The following is a 13168-nucleotide window of genomic DNA, read 5'->3' as shown; positions in this document are numbered from 1 at the left end:
GCGGATTTCTTGCAGAAAATGTCCGGTTTTGTTCAGGAAATTTCTGCAAGAAATCCTGACGTGAGCACATAGCCTTATTGTGCCCCTTACAGCTCTATTTAGCCATATTGGTTTCCTCCTATTTCTAGAATGTTTATTCCCATAAGGTATATGCTGTGCACAGGTCCTATTCAGGATGCTAATAAACGTCTTCCATTTTCTTTGTGTATTTTTATGTCTCAGGATATTGTCCCAGTTAATTGCACCAACATCATCTCCCATCCGTTGGAAATTTGCGCTCCTGAAGTTTAGTATCCTTGTAGCCCCTCTACTACACATCTTATTAAAGGATACATGAAGGATACAACCGCGATACATGTGGTGCCAAACAGCTGATCATCGGGAATGCTCCTGGTTTCTGGGTTCCTGATGCAGCTTCTTTTGTAATTTCTATAGCTTGCCAGATAAGGAGGGAGCCGACGATGTTCGCTCATCTCTAGTGGTGAAGTGATGTTATTCCTCAGAGCAAATCAGCCATGTGTGCAGCAGCTGAATCTCCACTATTGCCTGCTGCTGCTCTCATAGTCTCTCCAGCATATGCATGCTGCATTTTCACCTTGTTGGTATGTCGCATATGACACAATGAATGGGAAGGCAGAAGTGATGCTGCAACACAGACAGACGAGCAGCAGCAGGGTGAGAATACCGAAGGCGCGCACATAAAGCTCGCACTTTCAGCAGCAGCTCTGACAAGTGTGTGTAATTTTTCAGAAAGCTCTGCACCAACAAGTTTAGCACATACGATACGAATACAATACGATACACTTTATTGATCCCGGGGGGAAATTACAGTATTACAGCAGCAATACAAACAGCAGTACATAAAATATTTGGATACAAATCTTGCACAGGTATACCAACATTACATTACAAATAAATGTGGGTGGTTCAGGTATATAAATCACTGTTAATTGACATTAGTACGCCAGCAATGAGTCATTATTGTCTAACACCCTTAAGAAATTATTATATATCCCCATAGCAGTAGATACAAACGATTTCCAGAATTTCTTCTTCTTGCACCTTAGTAGGATTAGACGGCTGCTGAATGTGCTCTTCTGCTTCAAGAACAGCTCGTATAGTGGGTGCGTATTATTGTTCATTATAGCCCTACACTTCTGAATTCTATCCTCCAATACCTCCTCAAAAGAGTCCAGATGGAGGCCAACAGCCATACTTGCCTTCTTGATAAGTTTGTTGAGCTTATTAGCGTCAGCTACTCGCACACTACTGCCTCAGCATATGACAGCAAAAAAGATGGCGCTTGCCACAACAGACTGGTAGAACATTTCCAGCATTTTACTGCACAAATTGAATGACCTGAGCTTCCGAAGAAAGTACAGTCTGCTCATTCCCTTCTTGTAAACCTTTTCTGTATGACACCTCCAATCGAGTTTACTGTCAAGGTGAACCCCCAAATATTTGTAGCTCTCAACAATCTCAACCTCCTGGCCAGCAATATTGATCGGTAAGTAATCCTCCTTTTTTTTTCTATAACACCACCAACTCCTTGGTTTTCTTTACATTTAGTTCTAGACAGTTAGTCTTGCACCAATCCACAAAGTCAGAAACCATCCTTCTATATTCCTCCTCCCCTGGCCCCCCACAATGCCCCCTACAATCACTGAGTCATCTGAGAATTTTTGGAGGTGACAAAAATCTGATTTATACTGAAAGTCAGCTGTATACAATGTGAAGAGGAAGGGCGACAGCACTGTACCCTGAGGAGCTCCAACACTGCTCCATATACTGCCAGATACCACCTCCCCCATCCTTACAAACTGCAGCCTGTCCGTCAGGTAGTCATTTATACAGTTCACCATCCCCTCATCTACCGCCATATCAGTCAACTTATTACATAGTAAGGGCGGCTGTAAGGTATTGAAAGCACTTGAGAAGTCAAAAAACATGGCGAGCACTGCAGTTCCATCATTGTCCAAGAATTAATGTACTGTATGTAGCAGAGACAGTACAGCATCATCCACCCCCAATCTCTGCTGGTACGCAAACTGCAGGGGGTCAGTAAAAGCCCTCACCCTCGGACACAAGTAGGCGAGTATTATTCTCTCCAAGGACTTCATAGCATGTGATGTTAAGGCCACTGGACAATAGTCTTGTAGGGAAGTTGGAAAAGTGGCCTTAGGAACTGGCACCAGGCAGGTGGTCTTCCACAGTTCTGGTACCCCCTGTGATTGAAGGCTCCAGTTAAACAGGTGCTGGAAGACAGTACACAGTTGGTTTGCACACACTCTGAGGACACGTGGACTGAGGCCTTCTGACTCAGCTGCTTTGCCAAGTCTACTAAACTGTCTTCTCATGTCACTTTGGAGACAGTGAAAGCAGGCAGCTTATCCCCCAAGGTCAATTCTGCCGATGTTTTCCCAGCTCCATCCCCCATTCCTGATGACGCTGTGCTTGTGTTGGTGAATCTGTTGAAAAACTCGTTCATTTCATTAGCCAAGGGCAGATCCACTTCCCCATGCTCCAGCTTTGCCTTAAACCCAGTTAGCTGTTTCATGCCTGACCACACCTTCATGGAATTGTTGTGTGACAATTTATTTTCTAATTTAATTCAGAACGCCTCACGGGCATTCTTAATTTTCCCCTTTAAATCCCTTTGCATCAATTTCAGTTTCTTTGTATCCTTTTAAATGAGTTTTTTCTTGTTTAGTAAGTGTTTCAATTCTTTTGTAATCCAAGGCTTGTTATTTGCATAACATCGAATCTTTTTAGCTGATACCACAGTGTCAGTACAAAAATTTATTTAATCCGTTACTCACCCAACAATATCATTTACATCATCATGCTCTCCCCTGTCGCATATCACCTCCCAGTCTGTGAGGTCAAAGCAGTCTGGTAGAGCCTCCTCTGCTGCTGGAGTCCACTTCCTAATTAGATTTATTGTCACTGGTTGTTTACTGACAACAGGTTGGTATGATGGAGACAATAGTATGAGGTTGTGGTCTGATTTCCCTAGGGGGGGCAGTGCAGACGATGAATAGGCGTCTTTATCATTCGCATAGAGGAAATCCAATATACTGTTGTCCCTTGTGGCACATTTTACATATTGATAGAACGTTGCAAGAGCCTTTGAGATCATGGCTCTGTTAAAGTTCCCAGAGATTACAGTTAACGAGTTTGGGTGCTTTGTCTGAATGCGGTCTAACACCCCAGACAATACTTCCCCAGTCGCCTCTTGGTTTGCGGATGGAGGTATATAGATGACTACTGTAATGCAAATGGAGAATTCCCTAGGTAGATAATAGGGCCTGAGGCAAACTGCTAAGAGTTCAATGTTTTGGCTGCAATGACTTTCCTTAACAGTAATATGACGCTCATTGCACCATCTGTTATTAATGTATAATATCACCCCACCACCCTTTTTCGTACCACACTTAGCTTTGTCTCTATCAGCCCAGACCATGTGAAACTCTGGAATTGAGACACTTGAATCAGGGACCTCCCCATGTAACCAGGTTTCTGTAAAGCACATTAGACTGCATTCCTTGAACTCCATCTGGGTTTTACACAGAGCTAGCAGTTCATCCGTCTTATTTCCCAGCTAGCGTACATTACCCATGATAATGGATGGGACTGCTGGCTTTAACCCTTCTTCACCTGTACTTCACCTTTTTTCCTGCTCTGCAGCCTCTGAAAGGTTTCCACACTTCACGGGGAGCAAGTGGTATGGCCACGGCTGGAGTAGCCTTCATCCTGCTCAGCTCCAGAAGTCGATCCCTTGAATACACAACACGTTTAGTGACAGACTTAGGGGCAACCAGCAGATCAGTTTCCCTGTCCTTTGCTCCAGTCCGCGCCGTATCTGACTGTCTCCAGTGTTCTCCTCTGTACACAGATGGCTGCATCAGTAACCAACAAGGTAGAAGCTGTGTGTATTGTGGAATTGTAGCTGGTAGTGGTTGCATTAGATACATGTCCATGGGTGCGTCACATTACTGGTATCCATTTAGGAGTTGCATGTACCTGTAGGGGGATGTACGTAGTAGTGGCAGATCCGGGTGCTGATCCAGCGCTGTGTGTCCAGAGGCAGTTGGTTGTATGGGTGAAGGGGTTCTGCCTTCCCACAATGGTCTGTCATACAGGAACAGTGCGATCCACAGAGTATAAACCATCCATCAATCCGCGGTTACAAATTAGGAGTCCATAAAGGTACCAAATCCAGTAGAAAGTCCTAAAGAATGTCCAAAAGAACAGACAACATACAGAGACAAAAGAAACAAAAGAGTAGCTGCTGCTGCAATGGGCTGCCAGTAGCACGGTGCCGTGTTATCTCCTCTGACTTGCAGAGAGCAGATAGGCACGTCTTCTCATTCCGAAGTCTAGAGAGTGCCAAGAAAGGGATTTGTGTTAAACTGGCTAGGTCCTGAGCTGCTAGAAGTTATTGCACATCACCAGGTCGGGCTTGAGGTTAACTGGCGCCAACCACTCACCTGTCTGTTGTTTTATTACTATCCACAGCTCCTGAGCATTGTGGAATTTGTCCCCCAAACAGATGAGTTTCATAACAGCCAACTGCCATTTTCCCTGGCTGCGCTGAAGTTGGTGGTGCAGGTTTTACTGGGACCAGATGAGGAGGTGGTGGGGAAGCGAAGTAGGAGGAGGAAGAGGCAACCTGGACAGATAAATGTCCAGCAATCCTTTGTGGTGGTAGGATGGATATTAGTGATGAGCTAATGCGCTCACCACTACTCGTTACTAGTGTTGAGCATTCCGATACCGCAAGTATCCGGTATCGGCCGATACTTGCGGTATCGGAATTCTGATACCGAGATCCGATACTTTTGTGGTATCGGGAATCGGAATCGGAAGTTCCCAGTGTATGGTTCCCAGGGTCTGAAGGAGAGGAAACTCTCCTTCAGGCCCTGGGATCCATATCCATGTAAAAAATAAAGAATTAAAATAAAAAATAGGGATATACTCACCCTCTGACGCGCCCTGGTAGTAACCGGCAGCCTGCTTTGCTTAAAATGAGCGCGTTCAGCACCTTCCATGACGTCACGGCTTCTGATTGGTCGCGTGCCGCTCATGTGACCGCCACGCCACGCGACCAATCACAAGCCGTGATGTCATTCTCAGGTCCTAAATTCCTCATTCTAGGAATTTAGGACCTGAGAATGACGTCACGGCTTGTGATTGGTCTCCTGGCGGTCACATGAGCGGCACGCGACCAATCAGAAGCCATGACGTCATGGAAGGCCCTAAACACGCTCATTTTAAGCAAAGAAGGCTGCCGGTTAACAGCGGTGAGGTGCAGGGGCCTCCGGAGAGGTGAGTATATCAATATTTTTTATTTTAATTCTTTATTTTACACATTAATATGGATCCCAGGGCCTGAAGGAGAGTTTCCTCTCCTTCAGACCCTGGGAACCATCAGGATACCTTCCGATACTTGGTGTCCCATTGACTTGTATTGGTATCGGGTATCGGTATCGGCGATATCCGATACTTTTCGGGTATCGGCCGATACTATCCGATACTTTCAAGTATCGGACAGTATCGCTCAACACTACTCGTTACTCGTCCGAGTATCACGGTACTCGTCATACTCGGTGAGCACTGAGCATTTCTAGGATTACTCGTCGGGAACTGGTGTCTCCACCCAGCATTTTTGGCAGATTTTAGAGACCCAATCACGCTGCATAGATTGTCTGCCAGGCCATGAAATGCCGCAGTCATCTTTGCTGTGGTCATCCAGTAATTGGCTTGACCGCACAGCATCATCACGAGTATAAGAGACCTGGCACCACCCTGCTCGCCGCATTCAGCTACAGATTCAGTGAGTGTAGGGAGAGCTGCTGCTGAGATAGGGTCTGAATCGTGCTTTTAATAGTTAGTGTAGGTCTGCAACTGTTCAGTCCACAACTCCTGAGAAACCAACAGTCCTTTATAGGGCTAATTCGTGGGTCCCGAGATTGCAGCGCTAGGTAGACAGGGCACAGCATATCCACATCAGTGCAAGGCCTGCAGGCACTGTATGTGCGTACATAGCTCCCACTGCATCCCTCCCAAAGCTCCATAACTGTCTGCTGCTGTTGTTTTTTTACTATATACCTAGCTGAAGTTTTCGGGGGGGGGTTGTTTTTTTTTCAAAAATTCATAAAAAAAAAAAAATTATACAGTCTGTTATGTCAGACTGAGGCCTGGTGTATCTGTTTAAAAATCATAGTTTTGCAGGCATATGTAGCATAGCTCTGTGTGCTAGCCTTGTTCAATTTTTTTTTGTTAAATTCACCAAAAAGCAAAAAAACACATTAATACAGTCTCTTAAGTCAGGCTGAGTCCTGGTGTATCTGTTTTTGAAAAATCGTATTTCCGTAGGCAGACGTACGTAGCATAGTTCTGTGTGCTAGCCTTGGTCAATTTTTTTTGTTAAATTCATCAAAAAGGAAAAAACACATTAATACAGTCTCTTATGTCAGGCTGGGTCCTTGTGTATCTGTTTTTGAAAAATCGTATTTCCGCAGTCATACGTAGCATAGTTCTGTCTGCTAGCCTTGTTCCACTCATTTTGTTTATTTTAAAAATTCTCAAAAACCCCAAAAAATGTAATGCAGTCTGTTATGTCAGGTTGAGGGCTGTTGTATCTGTGGTGGAAAAATCATAGCTTCGCAGGCATAAGTTTCATAGTTCTGTCTGCTAGCCTTGTTGTACTCATTTTTAATTTTTTGCCAAATTTCACATACAAGAGAAAAAAATATATACAGTCTGTTATCTGTAGCCTTTTTTGTCTGTGGTGGAAAAATCGTAGCTTTGAATGAATACTGATCAGATATAATTTAACTCCAAATAAATAAATTTGTGTTGAGCTTTTGAAATAGTTCAGTACTCCATTTAAAATGGACTTATGGTGCATGCAGAGGACGAGGCCTTGGCCAAGCTGAAAGTGTGCCACAACAAAGACCCACAACTTCTCACTCAACCTTCCTGTCCCAGTTTCTAGGGGATCGCAGCACAGCACTATTGAAGCCAGAGCAGTGTGAAACGGTTGTTGGTTGGATAGCGGATAATGCTTCCAGTTACTTAGCCACAACCACCACCATGTCTTCCACACGGTCAAGTCTGAGTAGCCGTGAATGTGGACCGGATATTCCTCACCCTGATCCTCCTTCCGCCCACCATGTCGAGTGCCCTGAGACAACTGATCCCACACTTGGACACTCAGAAGAGCTGTTCAGTTTTCCCTTTCAAGAATCCAGACTTTCGGCTGGTCAACTTGAAGTGGGGGCATGTAGCGATGCCCAAAGCTTTGACAGCCACTGTCACAAGAAGGTGATGGTGGGAAAGTGTCACAAGAGATGGACGATGATGAGACACAATTGCCAGACAATCAGGAGGAGGACCAGGGTGCGGATGTGGAAGACGAGGTGGTGGATGACATAGTGACTGACCCAACCTGGCAGGAGGACATGCGGCAGGAGGACATGCAGAGTGAGGACAGCAGCACACATGGGGAATGAGGCATATCACTCCAACAGGCAGGAAGAAGCAGTGTGGTGGCCACAGACAGAAGGCGTGCATCCGTTCCCCATAACACCATAACATGAGGGAAGTTGCCATTCCAACTGTTAGATCTTCCCGAGTCTGGCTATTTTTTAAAGACTGCCGATAACCCCAAACAGGCCATTCCATTTGCAGCACCTGCCATGCCCACATTAGCAGGGGTAGCAAAACTACCAGCCTGACAACCACGAGCATGATCAGGCACATGGCAGGAAACCACCCGACTTTGTGGGCCGACCCCCAGGCTCCAGGAACACTTTCTGCAGCAGAATCCACTGCTTCTTCCACTCTTCTGTGTAGAAGGCCAATCCCCAGTCCACCGTGTATGTGAAGATGCCTCTAGCCCTGCACCTGTTTTTGCCCACAGTCAAGAAGCACCATCATCAAACTTGTCCACTTCCTTATCCCAGCACAGCCTTCAGTTGTCAATACCCGAGTCATTGGAATGCAAGCGGAAATACCCAGCCAATGCCCCACAAGCCACAGTCCTAAATTCTAACATTTCTCTTCTGCTTGCGCTCGAAATGTTGCCTTTTAAGCTCATTGAGATGGAAGCTTTCCGCCACTATTTCTCCCTGTCTGCCGTACCTGCATTACACCAGCATGTGTCCCACAACATTACCCATGCCCTCAACAATGCTGTCACTGGGAAAGTCCACCTAACCACAGACACGTGGACAAGTGCTTATGGGCAGGAACGGTACATCTCACTGACGGAACACTGGGTTAGCATAGTGGAAACCGGAACCCAGTCAGACCTTGGGATGGAACACATCCTCCCCATGCTGAGGATTGAGGGCCCTATGTCAATCAGCCTTGCCCCCACAGTCTACAGCTCCTGCACCTCCTCTTCTTCCTCTTTAGCCTTCATCTCTGAAATCAACACATCAGTCAGAAGCTGGAAGCACTGTAGCACTGCCTCAGCCAAGTGGCAACAGGCTGTGCTGAAGCTGATCAGCATAGGTGACAAACCACACAATGCTGAAGAGTTGTGGAAAGCGCTGAAAGAGCAGTCAGATATTTGGATGACACCGCTGAACCTACAGCCAGGCATGGTCATGTGTAACAATGGCCGGAACCTGGTGGCGGCTCTGAGGCAAGGTGAGCTCACACATGTACCTTGCTTGGCCCATGTGCTTAATCTTGTGGTTCAACATTTTCTAAAAAACTACCTAAAGCTGCTGGATCTGCTAGTGAAAGTTCGCCATCTGTCTGCCCATTTTAGACAGTCAGCTACAGCTTCAGCCGCCCTTGCCTTGCTTCAGCAGAGTTTTCAGCTTCTGGCTCACTGACTGGTGTGTGATGCCCCCACGCTGTCATGATTCCCCAATGGCATGGGAACCTAAGAAACACAAAAATAACAGACTAGCTCTCGGGTGATGGAAACTCAAGCTGACCGTGACCTAAATCTACCACACAACTAACAGTAGCCAGGAAGCATTCCTACGGCTGCCTAGATGCCATGCGCCAGCCGGAGAACTAACTACGCCTGGAAGAGGAAGGAAAAGACCTGGCTTACCTCTAGAGAAATTCCCCAAAGATGATAGTGGCCCCCACGTATATTAACGGTGAGTTCAGAGGAAAAGACATACACAGTATGAAGGTAGATTTAGCAAAGCGAGGTCCACTTACTAGATAGAGGAAGGATACAAAAGAGGACTTCACGGTCAGCTGAAAAACCCTTTCAAAAAACCCATCCTGAAATTACTTTAAGACTCCTGTGTCAACTCATGACACAGGAGTGGCAATTTCAGTCCACAAGAGCTTCCAGTAACAGGAAATGACAAAACTGTAAACTGGACAAGAAAAACAAAACAATAAGGACAAGAGTCCACTTAGCTGATCAGCAGACTAGTAGCAGGAACATGCAACTGAAAGACTCAGGTTACAATGATGACCGGCAAGGAAGTGACTGGAGAGCAAGGCTAAATAGGGAACTCCCAAAACTGATGGAAGCAGGTGAGCTGAGGCAGAAAAGCACACACAAGTCTCCAGTACCACCAGCCACCACCAGGGGAGCCAAAAAGCGGATCACAACAGTACCCCCCCCCTAAGGAGGGGGCACCGAACCCTCACAAGAACCGCCAGGGCGACCTGGATGAGCCCTATGAAAGGCACGAACCAAATCCGAGGCATGAACATCAGAGGCAGTTACCCAAGAATTATCTTCCTGACCATAGCCCTTCCATTTAACCAGGTACTGGAGTCTCCACCTGGAAATACGGGAGTCCAAGATCTTCTCTATAGCGTACTCCAATTCACCCTCAACCAGCACAGGAGCAGGAGGCCCAGCAGAAGGAACCACCGGCACCTCGTATCTCCGCAACAACGACCGATGGAACACATTATGGATAGCAAAAGATGCCGGAAGGTCCAAACGAAAGGAAACAGGGTTAATAATCTCCAAAATCCTATAGGGACCGATGAACCGAGGCTTAAATTTAGGAGAAGAAACCCTCATAGGGACAAAACGGGAAGACAACCACACCAAGTCCCCAACACGAAGGCGAGGACCAACCCGACGCTGGCGGTTAGCAAACCGCTGAGTCCTCTCCTGGGACAAATTCAAATTGTCCACCACTTGTTCCCAAATCCGATACAACCGATCCACCACAGCATCTACTCCAGGACAATCCGAAGACTCCACCTGACCAGAAGAAAAACGGGGATGAAACCCCGAATTGCAAAAGAAAGGGGAAACCAAAGTGGCAGAACTAGCCCGGTTATTAAGAGCAAACTCCGCCAACGGCAAAAAGGCAACCCAATCATCCTGATCCGCAGACACAAAACACCTCAAATACGTCTCCAAAGTTTGATTAGTTCGCTCCGTCTGGCCATTAGTCTGAGGATGGAAGGCAGACGAAAAAGACAAATCAATGCCCAACCTGGCACAGAATGCCCGCCAAAATCTAGAAACTAACTGGGTATCCCTATCAGAAACGATATTTTCAGGAATACCATGCAAGCGAACCACATTTTGAAAAAACAAAGGAACCAACTCAGACGAGGAAGGCAACTTCGGCAATGGCACCAAATGAACCATCTTAGAAAAACGGTCACACACCACCCAGATAACAGACATCCTCTGAGAGACAGGAAGATCAGAAATAAAGTCCATCGAGATGTGCGTCCAAGGCCTCTTCGGGATAGGCAAGGGCAACAACAACCCGCTAGCCCTAGAACAACAAGGCTTGGCCCGAGCACACACATCACAAGACTGCACAAAAACACGCACATCACGAGACAGAGATGGCCACCAGAAGGATCTAGCCACCAAATCCCTGGTACCAAAAATTCCAGGATGACCCGCCAGCGTAGAAGAATGAACCTCCGAGATGACTCTACTGGTCCAATCATCAGGAACAAACAGTCTACCAGGTGGACAGCGATCAGGTCTATCCGCCTGAAACTCTTGCAAAGCACGTCGCAGATCTGGGGAAATAGCCGATAATATCACCCCATCCTTAAGGATACCTGTAGGTTCCGAATCACCAGGGGAATCAGGCTCAAAACTCCTAGAAAGGGCATCCGCCTTCACATTCTTAGAACCTGGTAGATATGAGACCACAAAATTAAACCGAGAGAAAAACAACGACCAGCGCACCTGTCTAGGATTCAGGCGCCTGGCAGACTCAAGATAAATCAGATTCTTGTGATCAGTCAAAACCACCACCTGATGTCTAGCACCCTCAAGCCAATGACGCTACTCCTCAAATGCCCACTTCATGGCCAAAAGCTCCCGATTACCGACATCATAATTTCTTTCGGCGGCAGAAAATTTTCGAGAAAAGAACGCACAAGGTCTCATCACTGAGCAATCGGAACTTTTCTGCGACAAAACCGCCCCCGCTCCGATCTCGGAAGCATCGACCTCAACCTGAAAGGGGAGAGAGACATCGGACTGGCGCAACACAGGGGCAGACGAAAAGCGGTGCTTAAGTTCCCGAAAGGCCTCCACAGTGGCAGAGGACCAATTGGCAACATCAGCACCCTTCTTAGTCAAATCCGTAAGAGGCTTAGCAACACCAGAAAAACCAGTTATAAATTGACGATAAAAATTAGCAAAGCCCAAGAACTTCTGAAGACCCTTTAGAGAAGTAGGCTGCGTCCAGTCACAAATAGCCCGAACCTTGACAGGGTCCATCTCAACAGAAGAAGGGGAAAAAATATACCCCAAAAAGGAAATCTTTTGAACCCCAAAAACACACTTAGAACCCTTTACACACAGAGAATTCTCCCGCAAGACCTGAAAAACCCTCCTGACCTGCTGAACATGAGACTCCCAGTCCTCAGAAAAAATCAAAATATCGTCTAAATACACAATCATAAATTTATCCAGATATTCACGGAAAATATCATGCATAAAGGACTGAAAAACTGAAGGCGCATTAGAAAGGCCGAAAGGCATTACTAAATACTCAAAGTGGCCCTCAGGCGTATTAAATGCGGTTTTCCACTCATCCCCTTGCTTAATTCGCACCAAATTATACGCCCCACGGAGATCAATCTTGGAGAACCACTTAGCCCCCCTTATGCGAGCAAACAAATCAGTAAGCAGCGGCAACGGATACTGATATTTGACAGTAATTTTATTCAGGAGTCGATAATCAATACAAGGCCTCAGCGAGCCATCCTTTTTAGAGACAAAGAAAAACCCAGCTCCTAAAGGTGATGAAGAAGGACGAATATGTCCCTTTTCCAGGGACTCCTTAACATATTCTCGCATGGCAGCATGCTCAGGTACAGATAGGTTAAACAAACAACCCTTTGGAAATTTACTGCCTGGAATCAGATCTATGGCGCAATCACACTCTCTGTGGGGAGGGAGAGAACCAATTTTAGGCTCTTCAAAAATATCCCCAAAATCCGACAAAAATGCAGGAATCTCAGAGGGAATAGATGACGAGATAGGAACCAAAGGTATGTCCCCATGAGCCCCCCGACATCCCCAGCTTAACACAGACATAGTTTTCCAGTCCAGTACTGGGTTATGAGATTATAACCATGGTAATCCAAGCACTAAAACCTCATGTAAATTATACAACACGAGGAAGCGAATCATCTCCTGATGGTCTGGAGTCATACGCATAGTCACTTGCGTCCAGAACTGTGGTCTATTACAAGCCAGAGGTGTAGAATCAATACCCTTCAGAGGTATAGGAACTTCCAGAGGCTCCAAATCAAACCCACAGCGCCTGGCGAAGGACCAATCCATGAGACTCAGAGCGGCGCCAGAGTCCACATAGGCATCCACGGTAATAACTGATAATGAACAAATCAGAGTTACAGACAGAAGAAATTTAGACTGTAAAGTGCCAATAGAAACAGACTTGTCAACCTTCCTAGTACGTTTAGAGCATGCTGATATAACATGCGCGGAATCACCACAGTAGAAGCACAAGCCATTTTTGCGCCTATAATTCTGCCGCTCGCTTCTTGACAGAATTCTGTCACATTGCATTTTCTCTGGCGTCCCTTCAGAAGATACCGCCAAATGGTGCACGGGTTTGCGCTCCCGCAAACGCCGATCAATCTGAATCGCCATTGTCATGGACTCATTCAGACCTGTGGGCGTAGGAAACCCCACCATGACATCCTTAACGGCATC

Source organism: Ranitomeya variabilis, chromosome 3 (genome assembly GCF_051348905.1).
Source record: "Ranitomeya variabilis isolate aRanVar5 chromosome 3, aRanVar5.hap1, whole genome shotgun sequence".
Lineage (NCBI taxonomy): Eukaryota > Metazoa > Chordata > Amphibia > Anura > Dendrobatidae > Ranitomeya > Ranitomeya variabilis.
The sequence above is the reverse complement of the archived record's forward strand: the minus strand, read 5'-3'. Positions refer to the sequence as shown.